Here is a 26,455-nt window from a genome sequence, read left to right as displayed (position 1 = left end):
GTAGCTCGTTTAGTTGGCTGGATAATTCCTGCATCTCTGTCGGGGCTAGATGGTACGGCGATTTTGCTACTTGGGTAGCTTCGGGAATCAAGTCGATTCTGCAATCGACTTAACGTTCTGGTGGAACTCCTGGAAGATCTTCAGAGAAGACGTCGGGGAAATCATAGAATTCTGGAATGTCTTTGATATCTTTTGTTGTTTTCCTTATCTACCACGTGGGCTATGAAAGCATGGTATTCTTTGAGCAGGTATTTTTGGGCTTTGACAGAAGAGATGATTTGTAAATTGGTATCAGGTTTATCCCCATAAATGATAAAAGTTTCGCCATTTGGCAGATTAAGGCGAACGACCCTTTCATGACAAAGTATATTGGCATGGTGAAGGATTAACCAATCCATACCGATGATGACATTAAAGCTTCTTATATTGATCGGCATTAGATCGATTTGGAACGAGTGTTCATTTAAATCTAGCATGCACCCTATGTACATATCATGTGTGCTTTCTGTTTTACCATTTGCCATTTCTACTGTAAATATCTTATTAAGTGATTGGGGGTTTTGTTTAAGTAAGTGTTTGAACTCATGAATCACGAAACTCCTCTCCGCACCACAATCAAAGAGTATGCATGCATAAGCACTATTGAGGAGAAACGTACCCGTAACCACCGTGGGATCAGCTGTTGCTTCGTTCTGCCCTATTGCCAACACTATTCCTATGCCGCCAGCATTCCTTGACTTAGGGCAATCTCTCTTGTAGTTCCCAGCTTCACCAAACCCATAACACGCATGGCCCACACCGACTCAAGGAACTTGGGTGATTGGTTGTGTCGGTGCCTTACAGAAACGGGCAATGTGCCCTTCCTGTTGTAGTTATTACAGTGCATCACCCTACAATTTATGTTGTGATGGAAATTGCATTTGCTGCACTCTAGTAAGTTTCCAGCATATTGCTTTACTGGTGTATGGGTAACAGGAATAGTGGTGGGAGTAGTAGCGGCATGGAATGCCACTATCTATTGCTTCTTGGAAGGTTCTTGCAAAGATTGACCCTTCCTTTTGTTCCAAAACTTCTTGTTATTTTTGTTGTTGGTATTGTTGTTGTTGTCGTTGCTCTGTATGGGTTGCTTTAGAAGTGCAGTCATGAATCCTTGGCAGACACCATGGTCAACGAGGGACTATGCCAGCTGTTTGGCACTATCGAAAGTAACTGGCTTGGAAGCTAGTACACTTCCTTGAATCTGGGGTGACAGTCCCCAGATATATCTCTCGATCTTCTTACTCTCTAGAGCAACCATTCTCGGGCAAAGTATTGCTAAGTCACTGAACCTATTGGTATAGGTCGTGATGTCCGAGCCTGTCACAACTAGAAATTTTTGGTGCCTTGTAACTACAACACTTATGTCAACTATGAATCAAAAACATGAAAGCATGCATGATGCTTACTCTATGACAACATAATTTCAATCAAACACATCATACATACACTACAAATAGTCAACAAATAACTGGAAACCCTAAAAGTCCTTGTTTAAGTCCATTTTGGACTAGGACTTCCTTATTGGGCCGAATGGACCAATAAGCTTCCAATTGGAATATCATGGGCTTAGAGCTCTTGAATCGGCTCTAATTGGACCCACTTTAATTTATTTTAATATTTTGGGACATATTGAGCCGAGAATGAAATAAAATATTTAAATGAACCATATTGGGCCATAATTAACCTAATTTAGCCCTAATAGGTTATAAAAATCATATTTATATTTATTTGGGCCAAACATCACTTAACATAACCATGAAATAGGCTTAAGCATATACAAGGCCCAATCATTTTCTTTTTCCCTCTCCAAATCTCGGCCCAAGCCCAAATGAAAGGACGAGTTGACTTTTAAGGTGCCACCTCACAATTGCCTAAAGGATTTCCATGCAAAAATAACTCATACATCCATGCATTTCCCATATTTCCATGCAAGCACTCTCTTCCTTTTCCCCTCTCTCTCTTGCTCTCGGCCGAACCCAGGCGCACACACACACACACTTCACTCAAAAATATCTCAAGAAAACTCTCACCACTCCTCTCCATATTTTCGAGATTAAGGAAGCTTTCAAGGAGAATAACCCATAAACACATCATCTAAGGTAAGTTGATGTTAGATCGATAAGCTAGCTATTTCCTTTCATTCAATAATCATCTATTAATTCATTGAAACTTATGATCTAGCACCTTAGAAGCATCCAAGTTCGAGATCCTCAAAGAAAGGTTGCTAGGATCGAATTCTTCTTCATCTTTTCCTTCCAAAACCGAAACCACACCCAAGGTGAGTTTCATACCCCTTCTTTTTTGTTTTTTATGGGGCAGAATACAAGTAAATGTGTAGATCTATGTGTAAATGTATGCTATGTGTGACTTGATGCATGTATGTGTGTGATATCATGTGTTTTGTGATGAATATGTTATCCAAAAAGTGTGTACAAACCGAGATCTAAAACATGAGGAAGGAAATAAACATAACATAAACTATTTTACACTAATCAAGTCAAGAAAAATAGTTTATATGGTTAGGATGAATATACTTGAACATAAGACCCATTTTTGGGCTTAAATTGTCAAAAATACAAAACTTAGGGTCAAAACCGACAAATTATAGTTTCTGGAGGGTCAAAAAGGTCCAAACAATTTCTATAATAATTTTTCTGAACAAAAACATTTTTGAGGGACTTAAAATGTAAATTTTGAACTTAATGGGCTAGATTTGGGCTTTTCGGCCCAATAAGCCTCAAAATGCGAGATTTATATGTTTGAGGGGCTGAAAATGCAACTTTCTGTAAAACAAGGGATTTGAAGTGTATTAAAATTATTTCAAAGGTCAAAAATGCTTTTCAAATTCAAAAAGGATCAAAAATGTAAAAATTTTCTATTTTGGGCCAAAACTGTAAAAGTTGCGAAAACTGGGGGTTTTAACCGAGAAAACATCATTCTGGAAGGGCTAAAGCCGTTTACAAAATAGATTTGGGTTAAAAATGTCTTTTCAACAAGTTTATGACACAAAAGTGTAAAAATAATGTTTTAAGGACTAAAATGAAATTCTTTTATATAAAGGACTAAAAGTGCTATTTTTATAAAAGAAAGGTTGTGAAAAGGTAAAAATCTTACTTTTAAACAAATTAATTCACAAAGACAAAATACAAGATCCACAACTACCGACGAAACGGAAAAACAAATACACTCTCAACAATAAATATCGTTACAAAACGAATTGATTCGGTTTCGAATCAATAACAAAACAAAAATCAGTAAACCAAAGTATTTCAATAAACACGCGATAACTATGATAAGTCAACATTCAAACTTTGGGCTTGAAAGTTTCAAATCATGCTTGTTGGGCCTTGCTAGCCCAATAACCTGATCTTTGGGCCCGAAGGGAACGTGCTTACATGTTAATGGGCCTCCTACGACCCAATTCCATGTAAAATGACTTTCAATAGCTCTAATGTGCTATTGGACCCTAATGGTCCATTAGTACTGCTAGTGAGGTCGAGAAGTCAAATGCGAGTTGGGCGAACTGCCTTTCGCATTCCTGATAGCCTTGAATAACTTATGGAAATAAAGGGGGCTTCGTACCCTCCTTTCTCCTCAGTTGACTGGCTTATGAGAATTCGAGTAATCAGATTCGTGGCGTTAATCAAGAGAAGTCAGGGTGGTTGGATAATGTGAGCAGTACGGACGATGCCTTAAGGATCGTTCGTAACCTGTAGTTATAAACTATTCATTTCAATAATGCGTGATTGTAACCACTCACAAACCCTAGTTAATCCAATGTCACCTGGGTAACAAAGAAATATTCGTTGTATCGGTATAACAATAAACAAGTCATGAAATTTGCGTATTGGGAAAACATCGGGTTTTCCCGGAAAGTTCAACATTTTCACCTATGTGATGTATACAAAGTTCAACAGTTATACATGTTTTCAAAATCGACAAGCATATTTACGGATCTTCACACTTTTTATAAACAAATACACTTTTCAGAAAATATTGGATTTTCTGGGTTTTACAAACTACACCAAAGTATTTTGCTACAACATTACTTATGAACTCACCAACATTTCATATGTTGACGTTTTTCAAAATAACTTGTATTCTCAGGTAACAGGTAAGCCGAAGAATAAGTACCAAGTTATGTCATGGTGTTTTGCTTAAATTATCTATTAGACAGTCTATGTTATGGAATTGTAATGTTTAAAACAATGTACTGAATGTAAACAATATCAGTTGTAATATTCTAATGCATGGGGATGATTTGTGTTATGATTCATGTATATTCATTGTGATGGTATTCAATTTGAGTCACAAGAGCCCTCAAACGTTTCCACCGTTCGTTTCGGGGGTGTGACAGGTTGGTATCAGAGCTCTGTTTATAGTGAACTAGTATATCTAACCACACATTGATATGCAACTATAAACCTAAAAGAAAGACTAACAAAACTCTAAACAAAACAAGTAAAACATAACAATAAAAACATCCTTGTTTGTATTAGGAAAGAGAACATAATACCGAACCAAACAAGATAATGCTAGTATCTCGGTTAAGCCAGGATTGTTCTTAGTCGTATCAAGGAGTGGATGTAGCCTGATCAACTACATTCCCTCCAAGGTACAACTATCACATGTCCTGAGGAAATTGTGATAGCTAGGGAACATAAAAACATACCCCTTTATCACCAAGAAGAGAACATCCGTTCAGTCTGTACAATAGTTGTAGCGTCTTAGGAATAATGTTAGCACATTTACACACTCTTGCAGACAGCATGGCTGGTTTCCATCACCCCGGAGATCCTTACTTCCCTAACCAAGGAAATAACGGATGGTTGGACGAAGAGCCTGAAGAAGAGCCTGAGGAAGACCCCGAGGAGGAATCTGACGGGGAACCGGAGGCAGAAGTCGAGGGCGAACCTGCCGAACGAGTAGAAGAACAGGAAGAGGAAGAATATGAAGGAAGCCTCGAGGAGGAACCCAGCAATAACGAAGGGGGTGATTTGGACGCGAAGTCCGAAGTAATGAATCCCCTTACCCGATTAGGGTGCCCGCTTACCGGGTGGGCCCCACTGGTCCTACACCCTCCTGGGGTATTGATCTTTGGAGGTGCAGCAGACAGCAGGGACAACGACCCCCGTTCGGCATGTCACGCGAGTTCTTTGACCTGAGGGATGGAGGGCCGGCCGATTGAGCCATTCCGGTCACGGTGAGACGATTACGGAACACCGGCGACCTAGCTCAGAGCACCGTCGACCAGGTACGCCAGATGTGGGCTAGGGTCGAGCGTGCAGAGCAGGAGACACGAGACGTCCTTTGAGAGTTCCACATAAGGCAGGTGAGGTGGGAGTCCCGACTCCGGGACGCAGAACGACAGGTGGCTCGTCTTCAGGGAGCATCCACTTCCTCAGCACCACCCCTGGGCACATCTCACCGCGACTAGGGATAGCAGTATCAGTTTTTAGTACTATGTCATTAGGATCTATGATATGTACCCTGACTCTATGTTTAAGTGACTACACTACTCATAGAGCCGTTATGCTGTCAAACTAGTACCGCTTATGTATGCTCTTTCGAGCAAAATTTTCATGTATCAAAGTGCGGGTAATAGTAATGAAAGATTTTACATGTTTTATTGTGACGTTATAATTTGCTATGTGTTACGTATCCATGATTGTATACTAAATTGTAGAATTACTTAAGTTTGTGCCACACACCTAGTCTATAGGATCACAACCTCACAAAAACCACAGGCACTCAACATCTTTCCGTTCCATGACAGAAAGATGCCTCAACGACCCACTCGCGGAAACCCTGGGCCAACCCCACCCCAAGTCGACTCAGCTGCATTCCAGGCAGCTGTATCTGTTGCGGTCACCGCAACAATGGCAAAAATTCACCAAGGGAACAATGGAGGAGTCAACGGACAAGGGGTCGGAAGTTCGAACAACGGGATGAATCAAGGACCCACCAAAACATGTTCCAACAAAGACTTCACCAACGCCAAACCATGAACCTTTAACGGCACTAGAGGGATGATCACCCTGAAACGATAGATTGAGAAGGTGGAATTGGTATTCGAGATATTCGATTGTCCTGAGGAGATGAAGGTGAAGTTTTCCGCATGCACTTTCGTTGACCAAGCGCTCACTTGGTGGAATGGACACGTGGAAGCCATGACACTCCCCGTAGCCAATTCCATGCCATGGACAGAGATGAAAGAAATGTTGATGGCCGAGTATTGCCCTCGTGGTGAAATTCAGAAAATGGAATAAGAGCTGTGGAATCTCACTGTCCGGAACACTGATATAGATGCCTACATATCAAGGTTTAGCGAACTGTCTCTGTTGTGCCTTGGCATGATTACCTCAGAGGGTAAGAAGATCGAGTGATTCATCTGGGGACTAACCTCCCCGATCCAAGGAAACGTGATAGCTGCAAATCCCGAAACTTTTGACAGTGCCAAGAGATTGGCCAAGAAGCTGTATGACCACAACAACAAGAAGGGTGAGAAGCCAGTGGAGACTGAATTTAAGAAGGAAAATGATAGCAAGAAGGGTAAGAACAAAAAGAGGAAGGGACGTCAAGGCTCCGAGTCGTCCAAGAAGCAGCAAACAGTGGCAGTTAACGCTACAACCACTCAAGTTCCATCCACATCACATGCTCCATCCTCAGCTGCTCCAAGTGCTCCTAGACCTTATTCCGGTAATCTTCCCAAGTGCAACAAGTGCGGTCTCCATCACAATGGAGAATGCAGAGAGATGCAGTGCACCAATTGCAATCGGAAGGGACACATGACTAGGTATGGCATGACTTACCCTCCTCAGAACCAACAATAGGAAAATAACAACAAAAATAACCACAACGACAAAAACACCAACACTGGCGGCAACAATGCAGGACCTAGCCACACCTGCTATGGATGTGGAAGGACTGGGCATTTCCGTCGAAATTGCCCCAACAACAACAATCCCGGAAATTGAGGAACAGGAAGGGTGCTGACCATGGGCCAGGGAGAAGCGATTTAAGATCCCGCTGTTGTTACCGGTACGTTCCTCCTAAACCACACTTATGCATGCATCCTATTTGATACCGGAGCAGAGAGAAGTTTTGTAAGCAATAAGTTTAAACACTTGTTAAAACAACAACCCTAAAAGCTCAATGAAACCTTTATGGTGGAAATGGCCAATGGGAAAACCGAATCCACTAGGGAAGTCTACATTGGATGTACCCTAACTCTAAATCAACACATCTTCCGAATAGACTTAATGCCTGTTTCCATTAGGAGTTTTGATGTGCTTATTTCCATGGACTGGTTAATGCCCCACCATGCTGAAATTATGTGTCACGAGAAGGCTGTTCACCTTCACCTTCCCGATCACGAAACCCTAGTTATTTACGGAGACAAACCTAGCACGAACCTTCGCCTCATCTCGTGCGTCCAGGCACAGAAGCATCTGCGAAAGAACGATTTGACGTTCCTAGTGCATATAGTGGATAAAACCAAGGAAGAGGTTAACGTTCGAGACATTCCGGTAGCACGTGAATTCCCAGATATTTTTCCTGAAGATCTTCCTGGAGTACCCCCAGAGAGACAAGTTGAATTCCGAATTGATCTAGTCCCAGGAGCAACTCCCCTCGCTAAATCGCCTTACCGACTAGCTCCTGCTAAGATGCAGGAATTGTCCAGCCAACTCAGCGAACTCCTAGGCAAAGGATTCGTCTGACCCAGCTACTCGCCATGGGGAGCTCCGGTTCTCTTTGTCAAAAAGAAGGACGGATCTTTTAGGATGTGCATCGATTACAGGGAGCTAAACAAGCTCACAGTCAAAAATCGCTATCCACTCCCACGAATCGACGATCTATCTGACCAGCTCCAAGGAGCAGTTACTTCTCTAAGATAGATCTACGATCCGGGTACCATCAACTCAAGGTCCGGGAAGAGGATATTCCCAAAACCGCTTTCCGAACTCGTTACGGATATGATGAATTTGTCGTAATGCCCTTCGGTCTAACGAATGCCCCTGCCGTATTCATGGACCTAATGAATCGAATATGTCGACCATTCCTCGACAACTTTGTTATCATTTTCATTTACGACATTCTAGTCTATTCCCAAAGTGAAGAAGAGCATGGCCAACATCTCCGACAAATCTTAGAAACCCTACGAACGGAGAAGCTATACGCAAAACTCTCCAAGTGTGAGTCCTGGCTCCGTAGCGTGAACTTTTTGGGTCATGTTGTTAGTCAGGAAGGAATACATGTGGATCCTTCTAAGGTCAAATCCATCGAACGATGGGCAGTTCCAACAACACCCACAGAAATTCGCCAATTCTTAGGCCTAGCAGGATACTACAGGAGGTTCATTCAGAACTTCTCTAAGATCGCCAAGCCACTTACCTCGCTTACAAAAAAGGGCGTACCCTTCAAATGGATGAACAAACAAGAAGTTCTATTCCGAACTCTGAAGCGAGCACTCTGCAGTGCCCCGGTACTATCTCTGCCAGAGGGAACGGAAGATTTTGTGGTCTACTGTGATGCGTCAAATCAGGGTTTAGGTTGTGTTCTCATGCAGCGTGGAAAAGTGATAGCTTACGCATCCCGCCAACTAATTACACACAAAGTGAATTATACAACCCACGATACATTTGACCTTTCGAGATTCTTGCCCGAATTGGTCCAGTGGTGTACAGACTGCAGCTACCCACAGAGCTCAGCAGTGTACACCCCGTGTTCCATGTTTCCAATCTAAAGAAGTGCCTATCCGATGAAACTCTCGTCGTTCCCCTTGAAGAAATTGAAATCAACGAGAATCTCCTGTTCGTTAAAGAACAAGTCGAAATCATGGACAGGGAGGTGAAGCGTACTAAGCAAAGTCGCATCCTGATCGTGAAAGTATGGTGGAACGCGAAGCGTGGGCCATAATTCGCGTGGGAACGCGAAGACCAAATGAATCAAAAGTACCCTCATCTATTCTAGCATTCTCAAATCTAGCTTTCAAAATAATTTCGGGACAAAATTCCCTCTAACGGGGGGATGATGTCACAACTAGAAATTTTTGGTGCCTTGTAACTACAACACTTATGTCAACTATGAATCAAAAACATGAAAGCATGCATGATGCTTACTCTATGACAACTGAATTTCAATCAAACACATCATACATGCACTACATATAGTCAACAAATAATTGGAAACCCTAGAAGTCCTCGTGTAAGTCCATTTTGGACTAGGACTTCCTTATTGGGCCCAATGGACCAATAAGCTTCCAATTGGAATATCATGGGCTTAGAGCTCTTGAATGGTCTCTAATTGGAACCACTTTCATTTATTTTAATATTTTGGGCCATATTGATCCTAGAATGAAATAAAACATTTAAATGAACCATATTGGGCCATAATTAACCTAATTTAGCCCTAATAGGTTATAAAAATCATATTTATATTTATTTGGGCCAAACATCACTTAACATAACCATGAAATGGGCTTAAGCATACAAGGCCCAATCCTTTTCTTTTTCCTTCTCCAAATCTCGGCCCAAGCCCAAATGAAAGGAGGAGTTGACTTTTAACGTGCCACCTCATAATTGCCTAAAGGATTTCCATGCAAAAATAACTCATACATCCATGCATTTCCCATATTTCCATGAAAGCACTCTCTTCCTTTTCCCCTCTCTCTCTTGCTCTCGGCCGAACCGAAGCACACACACACACACACACTTCACTCAAAAATATCTCAAGAAAACTCTCTCCACTCCTCTCCATATTTTCGAGATTAAGGAAGCTTTCAAGGAGAATAACCCATAAACACATCATCTAATGTAAGTTGATGTTAGATCCATAAGCTAGTTATTTCCTTTCATCATCTTTTCCATCCAAGTCCGAGATCCTCAAAGAAAGGTTGCTAGGATCGAATTCTTCATCATCTTTTCCTTCCAAAACTGAAACCACACCCATGGTGAGTTTCATACCCCTTCTTTTCGGTTTTTTATGAGTTTTATGGGGGAGAATACAAGTAAATGTGTAGATCTATGTGTAAATGTATGCTATGTGTGATATCATGCATGTATGTGTGTGATATCATGTGTTTTGTGATGAATATGTTATCCAAAAAGTGTGAAAAACCGAGATCTATAACATGACGAAGGAAATAAACATAACTTAAACTATTTTACACTACTCAAGTGAAGAAAAATAGTTTATATGCTTAGGATGAACATACTTGAACATAACACCCATTTTTGGGCTTAAATTGTCAAAAATACAAAACTTAGGGTCAAAACCGACATATTATAGTTTCTGGAGGGTCAAAAGGGTCCGAACAGTTTATATAATAATTTTTCTGAACAACATTTTTGAGGGAATTAAAATGTAAATTTTGAACATAATGGGCTAGATTTGGGCTTTTCGGCCCAACAAGCCTCAAAATGTGAGATTTATAAGTTTGAGGGGCTGAAAATGCAATTTTCTGTAAAATAGGGGATTTGAAGTGTATTAAAACTATTTCAAAGGTCAAAAATGCTTTTCAAATTCAAAAAGGATCAAAAATGTAAAAAAATTCTATTTTGGGCCAAAACTATAAAAGTTGCGAAAACTGGGGGTTTTAACCGAGAAAACATCATTCTGGAAGGGCTAAAGCCGTTCACAAAATAAATTTGGGTTAAAAATGTTTTTTCAACAAGTTTATGACACAAAAGTGTCAAAATAATGTTTTAACGACTAAAATGAAATTCTTTTATATAAAGGACTAAAAGTGCTATTTTTATAAAAGAAAGGTTGTGAAAAGGTAAAAATCTTACTTTTAAACAATTTAATTCACAAAGACAAAATACAAGATCCACAACTACCGACGAAACGGAAAAACAAATACACTCTTAACAATAAATATCGTTACAAAACGAATTGATTCGGTCTCGAATCAATAACAAAACAAAAATCAATAAACCAAAGTATTTCAATAAACACGCGATAACTATGATGAGTCAACATTCAAACTTTGGGCTTGAAAGTTTCAAATCATGCTTTTTGGGCCTTGCTAGCCCAATAACCTGATCTTTGGGCCCGAAGGTAACGCGCTTACATGTTAATGGGCCTCCTACGACCCAATTCCATGTAAAATGACTTTCAATAGCTCTATTGTGCTATTGGACCCTAATGGTCCATTAGTACTGCTAGTGAGGTCGAGAAGTCAAATGTGAGTTGGGCCAAGTGCCTTTCGCATTCCCGATAGCCTTGAATAACTTATGGAAATAATGGGGGCTTCGTACCCTCCTTTCTCCTCGGTTGACCGGCGTATGAGAATTCGAGTAATCATATTCGTGGCATTAATCAAGAGAAGTCAGGGTGGTTGGATTATGTGAGCAGTAAGGACGACGCCTTAAGGATCGTTCGTAACCTGTAGTTATAAACTAGTCATTTCAATAATGCGTGATTGTAACCACTCACAAACCCTAGTTAATCCAATGTCACCTGGGTAATAAAAAATATTCGTCGTATCGGTATAACAATAAACAAGTCATGAAATTTGCGTATTGGGAAAACATCGGGTTTTCCCGGAAAGTTCAACATTTTCACCTATGTGATGTATACAAAGTTCAACAATTATACATGTTTTCAAAATCGACAAGCATATTTACGGATCTTCATACTTTTTATAAACAAATACTCTTTTCAGAAAATATCGGATTTTCTGGGTTTTTACAAACTACACCAAACTATTTTGCTACAACATTACTTATGAACTCTCCATTTAGGATTGGTTTTTCCGGAACTCCCTTACCTCGGCTCTAGCAGTGGTAATGTCTTTCTGAAGGGAAAAGGTGTGCTCTATTGTTCGATCATGTTCTTCATCCAGGCGACGAAGACGTACCGCCGTGATTTGGTTGACATTTACCCTACCTTGCGTGCCTTGGTTGGCGATGCGACGAACCATGACAGGGAGTGCTTTGTTAGCCGAACCTCTGCTACCGAGGTTATAAAAGCCTTGTCCCATGTCGTAGGGTGAACATTCTCCTTGTTCCCTACTCCATCGTTTTAGATCTACAGCCTAGAGGGGCGCCGGCCCTGAAGGTCCTGTCGGAGATTTGGAACTACCTGGGGAGGATTGTAGACGTCGGTTTCTGAGTTAGTGCCCTCATCATCTGCTTCCTCTTCCTTTTCTTCGGGGTCCTCTTCTGGATCTTCCTCGTAAACCTCTTCGGGATCCTATTCTGGATCATCCTCAATCCATCCTCCATTACCCTGGTTTGGGTAGTAGGGATACCCGGGGATATGAAATCCTGCCATTTCGTCTGATCAAGAATAGAGATAAGAGAATTATATATAGAATTTGAGTGTAAAGAGAAAATTTTATGATAGGACCTACACCGAGTCCTGTTATAATTACCTAGTGTATATGAATTACATACAATTGATATTGAATGGATCGTCAGATAAGTAGCTTCACTTTAAGCCCACATCCACACAAGGAAAAGAGCCTAATGCAAAATCATAAATCCTAAGTCTATGCAACCTCAATCATGTGTAACCTTAAAGTATGCACTTTGCAATTATAGCCCTGTCAGTGAAGGTTTTTAGTTTTTTTCATAAGCTTAATTTAATTTAATTGACGATCCTAGTCCTAAAGAAATGTCGGGGTTTACTCGCTTATTATAGTTTTTATAGTGTCATCAATAGTCCTATAGTATTTAAATTTATAAGTTTGATTCTAGTGTTACTTTTGTAAGTTTTTGACTTGTTGCTCACTACGACTATTCCTCGACATACGTAGGTCATATCTCGGATAAATATAGTTGATCAGGCTATATTCATCCTAGATTTGACTACATATTCTGAGGCTTAGTCGTAGTTTTTAACTTGTATGAATACTTTTATATAGTTCTAACTATGACATTAAACTGTTGCGTGCATGTATTTGTACATTTATGAAACTAACATTTTAATTTAATGAAGTATTGTTGTTACGAAAACGTTTCGTCAGAGAGTTTTAGTCCCTTTGCATTTATAGTTTGTATATCTTATCTGGTTCAATATACATAATTCACTATAAACAATGCTCTGATACCAATCTGTCACACCCCCAAACCAGAACGGCGGAATCGTTCGAAGGCAGATGACTTCATGTAGGATCATAACAGTTGAGTAAATAGTAAAGAAAGCAAACACAACCATCATATATATTATTTAAAAAGTGACATTGTTGATTTTAATACATCTTTCAAAAGAAATTACATTATGCTGGTATAATAAGTTTGAAATTGACGCCTTGGCGTCCCTTCCCCAAACGCTGTTGTTTACCTTTATTATTGAATCCCTGAGAAATACAAGTAGTTTTGAAAAAGTGTCAACAATTAAGTTGGTGATTCATAAGCATTTTTGTATAAGAATTGTATGCCTTTTTGTATAAAGTAACTATGTTTGTATCTAGAAAATCCAATATTTTCCATAATTGATTAGTAGTTTTAAAAGTTCCCAAAAACCGGAATGCATGAGTATTTTCCATACCTGAAATAGCGTAAGTAGATTTATATATGTATATATAAAAACTAAGGCATTTGACAGCCCCGTAAATTAGATGTTTTAATACATCATGTGAGTTTTATAAGCGTACTATTGACCCAGACTGTCTGTTACAACGATCTTCAGGCGTTGGAATGATATGACGTTTGTCACCCCATACTTGCCGGTCCAACTGTAGCTAACCGTTTAGGTGCGAGATTGTCAATCTCGTATAGATCTATACGCAAGTATCACGCTCTCCCTACAGGAGATTATGGTTTATAACACAGGACTTGAAATGCGTACTTGAAAGTACGTGAACTAAATGTCTCACAAAAGTTAGTATCAAATAGATTTATGTCTGAAAAGTCCATTTTTCTTGTAAATGTAAGTATTTCCTTTTTATATTGTTCATAGAGAGTAAAATATCATGAATATCTTGTAAACTATACCTACTATAGTTTTTCAAAAGTGTATTTCATTTGAATGATAAACCTTGGCGTATTACCAACTTTGCATGTAAAGTATAACATTTATAATAACTTATTTTACTTTAAACATTTATACACAAAATGTAGACAAAGCATTAGCAACTGTATGTAATGATTTTCATTTGAACATAAGTTTTTCTAGCGTTTCACTTGTATTTCTCCCCTAAAATATAGTAAAATCGTGAAAATATAGGGGTATGAACTCACCTGGTAAGTGTGATGATTTGAAGAAAACGAAATTTTTCTCGGGCAACACTTCAATCGGAAAAGTGGAAAATTTCTCGGGGGTTTCGGACCTTTGTCGTAGTTGGATACGTAACCAGGACGTCTGGATAGTTTCGGGAGGCTCGAGAGTGAGAAAATATGGGATAAAGGTTGTGAATTTGCAAAAGAAGTTGGAAGCCCCGTACCCTTTATATAGGGGTGGAACTGCCCTCTTACGTTGGGCGTACGCGCGTACGCTGGGCATACGTCATGCATGACACCATCTTCGGACTCCGACTTCGGATGGGACAGGATAGAGGGTAGTAGGGGGACGTGGTCAATTCGAGGCCTCGCACTGAGTACGTTGGGCATAGCCTCGTACGCTATAGCGTACTACCCTTGGTTTGTGTGCCCTAATCTTCTAAAATGCATAACTTTCGCATACGAGCTCCGTTTTTTACGTTCTTTATATCCACGTGTAGGTCTGAATATAATATACAACTTTCATTTAGACTTCGTTGGCAAATTTCCAGCTTATATTTAATTAAATATTTTTAATAAGTCGGGACAAGGAAAGACCATTAAAAATTCATAACATCTTCATTCGATGTCTGTTTCCGTCTATCTTTTTACCGTTGTACTACTATTGTTGAGATCTTCAATTCTCGTTTAGGTTGTGTCGGCTGAAAGTCACTCGATCTCTATTTCAAGTTTTTAGCTGTTTACCGCTACTCCGAAACATAAAAAAATCAGAACTTACTCATACGAAGTCAGATTTGGACATTCTTCTTATGTACGTTCACGGTTTAATGATATCTATGACATTCATTTAGATACCTAAGGCTAAAAAGTATTTTATTGAAATTTCGCATTTCACGCTTAACAGTGTTTTACCGGTTTTGCTGCGGTTTTTCGATTGGTCATAACTTGTTCGTTATAACTCGGGTTTTTGTGTTCTTTACATTTCTGAAAACTTTGTTACGATATCTATTACTTTATGCAACCTAGTTGAGACTTTTGAACATTTTATTTTTGACGCTATTTTTATTATATCAAAAGTAGATTACAATTCCTTGACTTTTAGGTCATTATATTGACTTGAAATATCGGGTTGTCACATCGATGTTGGCAATAATGGCCTTTCTTTTTACAAATTATCAAGACTCACATTCGTCAAAAGGTGTCATAAGTGGTTCAAAACTTGGTGAATTGTTGAAAATGGCTCATTTCTTCTAAAATGCTCATTTTAGACTTATATTTATGAAAATGTTCAAAGAGGCCTTTATTTCCCTCATATTTCCATTTTTGGTTCTAAATAAATCGAAGTGCTCAATAATTACTCAAATTTATTCCATAATCCAAAAATGTTATATATTGATATATATATATATATATATATATATATATATATATATTATATATATATATACATATATATATATATACATATATATATATATATATATATATATATATATATATATATATATATATATATATATATATATGGCCAAAAATGGCCCAAGATATTAATATTTTCATAACTTAACATCTTCAAAATATTATGTCAAAACTCTTGTTTAAACAATGTCTTTGAGATAATCCTTCTAACTTTTGACATAAGATTTTATGAACGATAGTCATATGAACACTAGTTTTCACTTCTAATCAACAATAATTGGTGGGATTTAGTCCAAACCCTTGAGGCCTAACTAAAATCTCGAGTATGGACATTTATAGGAGTTTTCATAATCTTAAACATATACACCACAACATACAAATATAGACAAGCAATTATACTATGATCTTAAAAGACTCATTATTTGTACCTCCTTCAAAAACAATGAAATCTCAAAAGATAGGGGTATGAAGCTCACCCTGGGTATGAGAATGTGTGGGTGAAGAGATGAGGTGAGAAATTGGTGCCTAGAACACTTGAAGTGTTCGATGAACTTCTTGAGGATTTTCTAGCATAAGATTATGAACACATAAATTTATGTGTGAGTACAAGATTAAAAATGTCTAAATGGATAAATCATTTAAATGGATTTAGACAAGGGTTTACGCTCCAAGGGAGGTCCATAAAAGGGTTTACGGTCAAAGGGGATCTACCAAAGGTGGTTTACAGTCTAAATAGGCGTCTACTAGGTAGTTCACGGTCTAAAGGTGGCCTAGATTGGTGTTGACGATCAAGGCTTGGTGGATTTGGCTGGTTCACGGCCAAAGTGGCCTTTTGGAAGTTGTTCACGGCAAACTTATGACTTCCTAGGGTAGTTTACGACCTTGGGTGCTTCCTATGGAAGTGTTCATGGTCTTAGTGTAAAGGAAGCTCAAATATGTTTGTTTTCTTGTTTGTGTCATTTATATTTGATGTAAGTTTAACATCCCATTTAATTTCATAGCTCAAGAGAGTTTAGGGTAGCATAATTCTTAAAAATTATATTACCATAACATAATAATAATAGTATAGCTATAGCTATTACATATACAAGACACCTTTGGCTTGGTTTTTGAACTTGAAAATTTTCAGTTGTGACATCATCCCCCCGTTAGAGGGAATTGCATCCCGAAATTCTTTAAAAGCTATTCGTACGGACTAGCGAAAAGATGAGGGTATTTCTGCATCATTTGATCCTCTTGTTTCCAGGTGAATTCAAGTCCACACTTGGCATTCTATCTAACCTTCATAACGAGGATGTGGTTTTGTTTTTTGTGCTTAACTCCTCTATCCATAATTTTGATAGGTTGCTCAATGAATAAAAGGTTCTCGTTCACTTCAATTTCGACTAGCGGAACTGCGAGGGTTTCATCTAATAGGCACTTCTTTAAGTTTGACACATGGAATACAAGGTCTACATTACTAAGCTTTGAGGGTAGTTGGAGTTTGTAGGCTACCAGACCGATCCGGGAAAGGATCTCGAATGGTCTGATGTATCGGGAATTTAGTTTACCTCCCTTTCCAAATCGTATCACCCCTTTCCAAGGAGAGACCTTCAGTAGCACCCGATCTCCTACATGGAACTCCATAGGCTTTCGCCTTTTATCTGCATAGCAGTTTAGTCAGTCCCGCGATGCTTGGATTCGTGCTCTCATTTAGACTATCGTTTCCTTTGTTTCTTGAATAATCTCGGGTCCAGTTATTGTGCTATTGGGTGTTTGTCTTTTTGCGAACTGGGTGTCTCCCACCTCATCCCAACAAAGGATGATCTACACCTCCGACCACACAGGGCCTTAAAGGGTGCTACTCCTATGCTCGAGTGGTAGTTGTTGTTATATGAGTACTCGATTAGAGGCAGGTGTGTGTCCCAAGATTTGCCTATGTCTATTACACATGCTTGTCTTTAGGGTGTGGGTTTTGGTTTACCTTGATCTCGTCGAGTGGAATTTCTAGAGCTTCAGTGGTCAGACACTTATGAGTGTTGAATACGTGGAATGTGAAGTGTATGAAACTGAGTTCTTATGGTAACTAAAGGTCGTAGGTTACCGGACCTATCCTGGCGAGGATTTTCAAATTCTCTACTAGGGATCGTGCTCTTGGTGTCCTAGAAGTAGAGTTTTTGGGCCTTAAGAGTTGGCACTATTGTTGCCAAGGTTGAGGTATCGTGTGGTGTTGCAAACCTTATGAGTCTTAGGTTACCTTGGGAGTTTTCTTCATATGGTGTTACGTGCTAAAGGTAGGGTGGCCTCTGCCAGTTTTTTGTTGTTGGTAGAACAAGCCTCTGATTTGGGGTAGGGAGTATCGATCCTTGAGGATGGGTTTGTTTGACTTATTAGTAGTCAGTGGTTCTAGGGGCCATTCGCCTTTCCCCCTTATGAGTCAGATGGGTGCTTCCCACGGTTAGAGGCTTGGTTTGATGCTTTCCTTACCTACTATATTGTTCTTGTGATTAGACACTATCTGTTTTTGTAACCGTGCTAAGTGGTATCGGGGGTTTGGTTATTGGGATGTGTCCAAGATTCGAGTCGATTCCAACTCAACTTAGCACATAGTTGATGTTTCTAAAGGGATTCTAGGAATATCTGGGGGAAGGTTGGAAGCCTTTCGGATTCCCTTCATGTCTTTTGTTTCATGATTTTAATCTCAATTGGGGCTAGGAGGGAGCGTGGTATCCCTTACATAGGGGCATATGTATCTGGATGCTAGGGATTCATCGTTACAGGTTGGAAGAGTTTTGTTATTCGTTTAGGTAAGACAGAAGTGTCTTTGCAGTGCTCGAGGTTTGCAAGGTGAGAATCAAGCCAGTCCGTGTCAATTGATGACATTGGACTCCTTATTTTAACAGATGTTATGCCGCTTGAGAAGGAATGGTTGTTAGGAATGATAGGGTGTTCTATGTTCATGTTCTTATCACCACCAGCTTCGTTTTTGTTGTTACTATTGCGTGTATTTTGTTCCTGCTTGTTGGGTGTTCTAGTAATGTGAGAGCTCTGATATAAAGTGATGGATTTCACAATCTGAATTCTGCTAGGTTTTTCTATTATAGATAGGTGTGACCTAACCGTATACAATTAATGATCGAAAAGACAGTCTACTGAGTGGCTCCGCCGTAATTCCAAAATCAGAACAGGGATAGAAGATGAGGCGGAATCACTTACTCTTACTTCGTAGAAGCTTAATTATATATGATCCTAACATTTATATGGAACCATCTTGGTCCATTCACAAGGATTTCTAGTTTTTCCATGATTGACATGATCATCCGGGCGAGGAACTAACTTTTTATTATGCTTTTAATTTGACAAAAAATTTTTGTGAAAATTCGATGCATAAAGTTTATTGTTGGGAACTTACCAAAATCTTGGTAGGGTTCCTTGTTGCTTCTTCCTGTCTAGTTGTCAACTCCTCCGTCATTCTTCTCTATTGGACAATTCCTCTTGAAGTGTCCCGTTTCACCGCATGTGTGGCATACTGGACTTACTTCTGGGTTGAGGGTTGGAGTGACGCATGGGGCCGAGGCTCTGCAGTAGCGGGAGATGTGTCCCTTCTTGTTGCACCTTCTGCAATGAAATTCCCGGTAGACTCCCTGATGATGGTAGCTTCACTTGCTCCAGATCGGGAGGTTTCCATGATATGGTCTTCTCGGGGCTGGGGTAGGGGGCCAGTGGGGGTAGGGGATGGTCCAACTTTTTTCCTTTTGGTAGGCCCTTGAGTCGATCTCCTTCCTTTCTTGTTCCCTAGTTTTCGCTTCATGACCTTAGGTTTGGAGTTTGGGGTGTCTTGGTAAGTTGTCCCCCGTTGGTTTCCTTGGCTGCTACGATGCTTGGAGTTATCGACACTATTTCCATTTCCATTTGGGTTGTTGGCGTTGAGTTCTGCCATGACGGCTATCACAACAGCTGTTACAGCGACTTTTAAGGTTGTCAGGTCCATCTGCAGAATTGGTGTTTCACCCGCTAGCTGGTTGTTTCCATGGGAAGACATGATTCTGTTGCATGATGAGAAATAGGTTCGTGAGTAAATATGGTTATTTCTAGTCATATCATATCTATGATTATAGATATGAACTTATGCATGTACGCATATGAATCACATGTTTTTCTATACGTTCCTCGTTGTTTCGACCTACATCCCTATGATGTATTTACGATTGCGAGTAGAATTAATCATCACACGAATGTTACGTTTTATCGGGATAAGGTATAGCCACCTATACAATGATTGGATTTATATCACATGGTTTCTTGGAGGGCGTACGTCTCTTGGCTTGCTACTGCTGGTTGCGGTTTAAGACATTATAAACCTAGGGCGAGTAGTGTGGTGATTTTTCTATGCCGAAATGGCGCACAAAGTGCTCGGCCATTTTACTCATTTCATGAGCGGCCCCTTCTGCTCTTTGTTCTACTAAGGCTGTCCTAGTCTCAGTTGTAATCGGGTGTCGTCTCAGGGTGGCCACTTGCTCCTCCATGGAGTGTAGACAGTTCGTATGGTTCTCTAGTTCTACTTGTTTCTTCCATAAGGCTTTGGAATGGTGTTCTTGTTATTCATGGGGAGTCGGATTTACATTGTCGTATATCGAACTTCTCCTTCGGTATCCATTAGTCCATAATGGAGAGTCAGAAACTGAGAGTCTAGACGGGCCACTTGTGGCTCATATGGGGTGGTGCTTGAATTGTGAGAGTGTTGGGTATCGGAGCACAGTCCACGTCGATTGTGAATCGTTGGCCATTAGGTGGGTAGTTGGGTTGTCCCTCCTTGACCCATCCACAAGTTACCGCGACAGGGTAGTAGAGGTGTTTGTAAGGAATTTCAGCTATGTTGTTTGTCCGAGAATAGGAGTATGAGAAATACGGCGAAGATTTAGGTGTGGGGGGAGGGGGTTTATGTTATCCTAAAATACTCCTATAGTATTTTAAACTTGATGTTTGATTCTAATGTTCTCTTGCATGAATAGTTGGTATGTTTTAGGTTTGTTGCAACACCACTATCACTCCCAAGCACATGTCGATTATATCTGAAATAAATATAGTTGATCAGGCTATATTTATCCCATATATGATTACATAACTGCCTAGGATTGAATATAGGGTTCAACCTTTAGTTACTTTTGTTTTCCTCTCATTATGATAATGTGCTAATAAGTATGTATACATTTAGTCAGAGTGTTTTAGTCTCATTGTATTTATAGTTGTATATCATGTATGGCTAGATATACTAGTTCACTATAAACAATGCTCTGATACCAATTTGTCACACCCCCGGACCAGACGGTATAAACGTCCGATGGCGGGTGACTTCATTTTACGGTATCTTAACGATTGTATATAAATGAAAACATAGAAAATCCAACCATCATACATTAAGATAATAAACTTACTTTGTTTAGAATATTCGTTCTGTTCAAAAAGTGAAATATGAAATAAAAAAGTAGCAATAACATAATGCAGCGACGCCATTCCTCGATTGTCGTGATTACCTACTTACTAGATCCCTGAGAATACAAGTCGTTTTGGAAAAGCAACAACATATAATATGTTGGTGAGTTCATAAGCATTTTCGTATAAAACTTTGTCAAAGTTTAGAAACCCAAAAAATTCCAGCATTTTCTTGTCAAAACAGTTGTAAGTCTTGTTCCCAATCACGTATAGTTGCATGTGTGTGTTTTAGTTAATCATATTTTGAAATTGTATGAAATCGTTTTCTCCAGAAAATCCTCTATTTTCTTGTATAAAATAATCGTAAGTCTTGTTTCCAATCAAGTATAGTTACATGTGTGTGTTTTACTTTATCACCTTTCAAAATTGTATAAAATCGTTTTCTCCAGAAAATCCTATATTTTCTTATATAAAATAATTGTAAGTCTTGTTTCCAAACAAGTATAATTACATGTGTGTGTTTTAGTTTATCACCTTACAAAATTGTATAAAATCGTTTTCTCCATAAAATCATATATTTTATGTGTGTGTAATTGTTTGTGGTCTAAAAAAACCCTAAGACTTGAGAGGTGTGAGAAATCAACAGGCGATTGTTGACAATCCGCGCAATGCAAGTGGACGATCAACAGAACAAGTTTGGACAATCATTACCATGCATAAGGGTGGTCAACACAATGTTCCAATTTGCTTGTAAGGTTTTTCATGCGTAAATTTCTAAATATCATTGTTATATTCTAGTGAGTCGTTATAACCATACTAATATGACGGAGTCCCTGTCTAGACGTTCTTCAGGCGCCAGATTCGTTTAAGACATTTGTTACCCTAGACATGCCGATCTAGCTGTAGCGAACAACGAATGCACGAGGTGTCAAGCTCGTATAGATCTATACAAAAATTCCCGCTCTCCCTCGAGGAGACTCTGGTTATAACTCTTTACAGGACTTTAAACGTACACTAATATATATAAGTACAATGAAGATGTGTTTGACTAGAAGACTAACAAATATTTCTGCTAGTAGTTGAAATTCTACATTTATTTAATAAATAACAATAGTTGTACTCATCGACTAGGCGTCTCGTTTTCGTTTCATAACATTAGTTGTGCTTGTTGAATAGGTGTTTCGTTTTCGTTTCGTAACATTAGTTGTGCTTGTTGACTAGGTGTTTCATTTCGTTTCATAGCCGTAGTTGCGTTTGTTGACTAGGAGTTTCAATTCGTTTTGTTTGTTGAAAATAATCCACATAGAATCACATTTATCAAAAATAACTCAATATTATTGATGTTGGCAATAATGGCCCTTCTTTTTACAAATTATCAAATAAGACTCATATTTGTCAAAAGGTGTCATACGTTGCAACTTCCCAAAATTCAAGGCAAAGTGTGATGCATGTCATGTCAAACCAAAGTAGAAATAACCAGAACATGTTATCATAAACAATATTAGAGTGTAATCCCAAAGATCTTATGTGCAGAAAACCATAGTGTGATACGCTGCGATCGAGCCGGCTCCGTTCCTTTGAAAACGAAGTACCTGAAACCAAAACTGAAAACTGTAAGCACGAAGCTTAGTGAGATCCCCCATCATACCACATACCTTACAACACACATGTTGCCAAGCATATCTGGGGTTCGGCCTACCCCTTCGGAGTATGAACTGTCAAATGCATGATAGTTGAGTTTTGGGCTGGAGAACCTAATGGACTAAGGGGGAACAAAATTATGATGGGTATCCATCATATTTTCGTCCAAGGGCCCTAATCTAGAAAGTTCTATGGGCTGCCTGGTGATTAAGTTGTCCATTAGGGTTTAGGCTGAAACCCTAGCAGCCAGCAGTATAAATAAGACCCCTAGGCTATGGAAATCGGCTACCACTTGATTCTAACAGAACCCTAGGCCGATTTCAGCACCTCTCTCACCCTCTCTTATGTTGCCTTCTTGCTTATGGGGTTTGTGAACAATTAGAGGAGTTACAATTGTGACTCTAAGCTCAAGATCAAGAAGATTACAAGGATTTAAGCTACTTGAAACAGGTAAACCACTTAGATCTATTTTATTGATGATAATTTCGAATTATATATGATAGATCTAGGTTTGTAAGTCTTGGAATCAAAGCATGTACAATACAGAAACCTAGATCCAAGCCTTAGGGTTTGTATGAGCACATAGGAATGTTTCTTATGCATAAAACCCATAAGTGGTATCAGAGCCAAGTTGGTTTCAATTGCATGTGATGCTTAACGGTTTTACTTGCTGAAAATCGAGTTTTTTGCCTCTGCCCGACTCAACTCAGCGATTCAATATCTGGACTTGGAAAGTTGGCCCCTACTCGGCGAGTTCAGTGTTAACTCGGCGAGTTTGTGCGTTAGACAGAGCGTATTTCGGGATTTAGCTGCTGTTTTGACTTGGATTTGATGCCTAAATCATTTTTTGAACTTAAAATCCAAATTTTATCTTAATTAAATGATTATCCTTGCCAAAACAATAGATAATTTCAAATCTTTTGAATATTGGTTGTTTATATGATAAATATGGATTATTTAAAATTATTTGGTAATTATCTAATGACTAAAATAAGATTAAGTCAAATATAGATAATTATGAAATTAATTGTTTAATTAAAATTATTTTTTATTTGATCCCTTATGTTTTCAAAAGTTCAAAACTTGCCCTCAAGTTTTGAAATTTGAATTTTGTGATTAAAAGTTTAATTTTGAATAATTTAAATTTTAAACCCTTAAGAATTTTACAAGTTTAAAATTCAACCCTATACTATTATATATTATTACAAGCTTAATTAATATATATATATATATATATATATATATATATATATATATATATATATATATATATATATATATATATATATATATATATATAACTTAAACTGCTAGTCTTACCGTTAGTGGACCTAATTCACGAAGCCAGTCTATAAGGTGGGTATAAGGTTGCTGCCTATAAAATGGCGCTTAATGGGTGTACACTCACACCCACCGCTTGCTTGACTGGTGGAGGGTCGTTAGCCGAACGGGTAGGATAGGGCAACTATAACGTTCTAAAAATTTCAACCAATTTAAACTTTTCAAAACAATCCCGGTTTCATAAAGTTATTACAAAAAGGATTTCAATACAATTATTATCAGAGTCTTCCCAGAACCACATCGTAAAACATAATCATGAGGAGCGGTACGATCACGCATTTGCCTTGCCACAGTCTCCTGAAGAACCTAAAAAACATTAAACCACAACTGTAAGCCTGAAAGCTTAGTGAGATACCCCCAAAATACCAACCACATACAAACATAACGATATCATATAACCGATACAGAACAGCCATGCAATTCGGGTCTACTGTGTGACTGGTCTGCCGCACCGGCCAACAGTCCACCTGGTCCACCCTCCGAGTCTAGCCATATACATTGAGTCTACAGTGTGATTTGTCTGCCCGCACCGGGCCTTCAATCCACCTGGTCCACCCTCCGAGTCTAGCCATATACATCGAGTCTACAGTGTGATTGGTCCACCCGCACCGGGCCTTCAATCCACCTGGTCTACTCTCTGAGTCTACAGTATGACTGGTCCGCCCGCACTGGGCCTTCAGTCGGTCTGGTCCACTCTCCGAGCCTCGGCACGTCTGGTCCGCCCTCTTGGGGCCTGCAGCCTATCCGGACCGCTCGCTGGGCCTTCGGGATAACCGGTCCGCCCTGGGTATGTTGGCCTACAGCACAAAGTAGGACCTGTCTCAACCCAAATCTCAGTCCAACAACCATGTGCACATAAACATTCAATCATATAACAATTCACATTCAATCAAGCCGATCTAGCAGATCACATAACATATCATCATCCTAACCAGGATACCGACCTAACCGGTCACTAGCATAGCATCATCCTATATACCAAGATACCGACCTTAACCAGGACTCTAACATATACATCCTAACTACCAAGATGCAAACATATCAAAGCAATAACATAACAACGATACCCGGATCACAATCCGATAAAGGGCCGGCCTTGGTGCCTTAGACCTTGCTGATATAGTGAGGATAACTCACCTCGCAACTGCCGACTGAAAAGATAAGACCAAGATGCTCCAACCACTGACACGATCTCCACCACTAGCCAACACCAACACTGAACTCAAACAAAATCCAACAATTACCAAAATGGCCCTGGAAGTCAACTGGTCAACCCTTGGTCAAAGTCAAAGTCAAAGTCAACCTCCTGACTGACTCTACTCGCCGAGTCAACCCGATGACTCGTCGAGTCCCCATGCTCAGAACTTCCCCAATCTGCGACTCAACTCGCCGAGTCACCCCGAGACTCGCCGAGTCCCACAACTCTGAGTCCCCTCGCACTCAACTCACCTAGTCCTCCCTTGACTCACTGATTCATGGCTCAACTAGAAGAAAGTTAGGACCTCACGACCAGACTCATCGAGTCCAAGGCTATCTTCAACCTACTCGCCGAGTTGTTCTTCCAACTCCCCGAGTTCCTGTCCATCTTCAAGCAACTCGCCGAGTACACCTTTGTGACTTGTCGAGTGCCTCTAGATCTTAACCCATATAGAAGCCTTCCAGGCCATGCAATTGACCCAAACCATAGATCTACCCTTCTACAAGCCATCCATCACGTAAAGTGGCAAACTTTATGTGAATCCAAAGAGAACTAGGAATTTTACACTCTAGGGCTAGGGTTTGGGACAAGATGGCATCACCAAACACTCAAGAACAGGGACTTTAATGCACTCTAGACCTTCTCCATTCTAGATCTGAGGTAGCAACCTCACATCTAACCTCCAAACTCAAAATCCCACAAGCTAATCTTTCCAAATACTCCAAAATGATGAATCTAGATGAATAACAGCCCAAGCAACGAAATAAGACCTCAAAAGGAAGCTCCAACGGAAGAGAAATTTGAATCTTAGCAAAGCCCCTTTCTCCAAACCTCTTAACTTTCCAAGATCTCCTCCAAAATCTCTTCTCCAAGGTTCAAATGCACTCAAATCCGTCACAAACGCACCTTAGAGTTTTCTGGACTTCAAGAGAGGGTAAAGAGGCTGGGGAGAGGGTATAATGTCCTTTATATAGGGCTCATCCTCCAAAATTAGGGTTTTCTCCACTCAGCACCTACTCCCCGAGTCCAGCCTCCGACTCGCCGAGTTGGCCACTTAACACGCGATTAGAGTCGCGACCCTACTCGCCAAGTCCACCCATGGACTCGCCGAGTTGTCCTTCCATATTTACACTTTGAACCCTGAACTTGCACTCCTAAACTCGGGATGTTACAGCAACCCTCTCCTCACTAAAAGTATAATATAAGATACAAAGTAACTACATGTTTTACAAATTCC

Source organism: Lactuca sativa, chromosome 4 (assembly GCF_002870075.4).
Source record: "Lactuca sativa cultivar Salinas chromosome 4, Lsat_Salinas_v11, whole genome shotgun sequence".
Taxonomy (NCBI): Eukaryota; Viridiplantae; Streptophyta; class Magnoliopsida; order Asterales; family Asteraceae; genus Lactuca; species Lactuca sativa.
The sequence above is the reverse complement of the archived record's forward strand: the minus strand, read 5'-3'. Positions refer to the sequence as shown.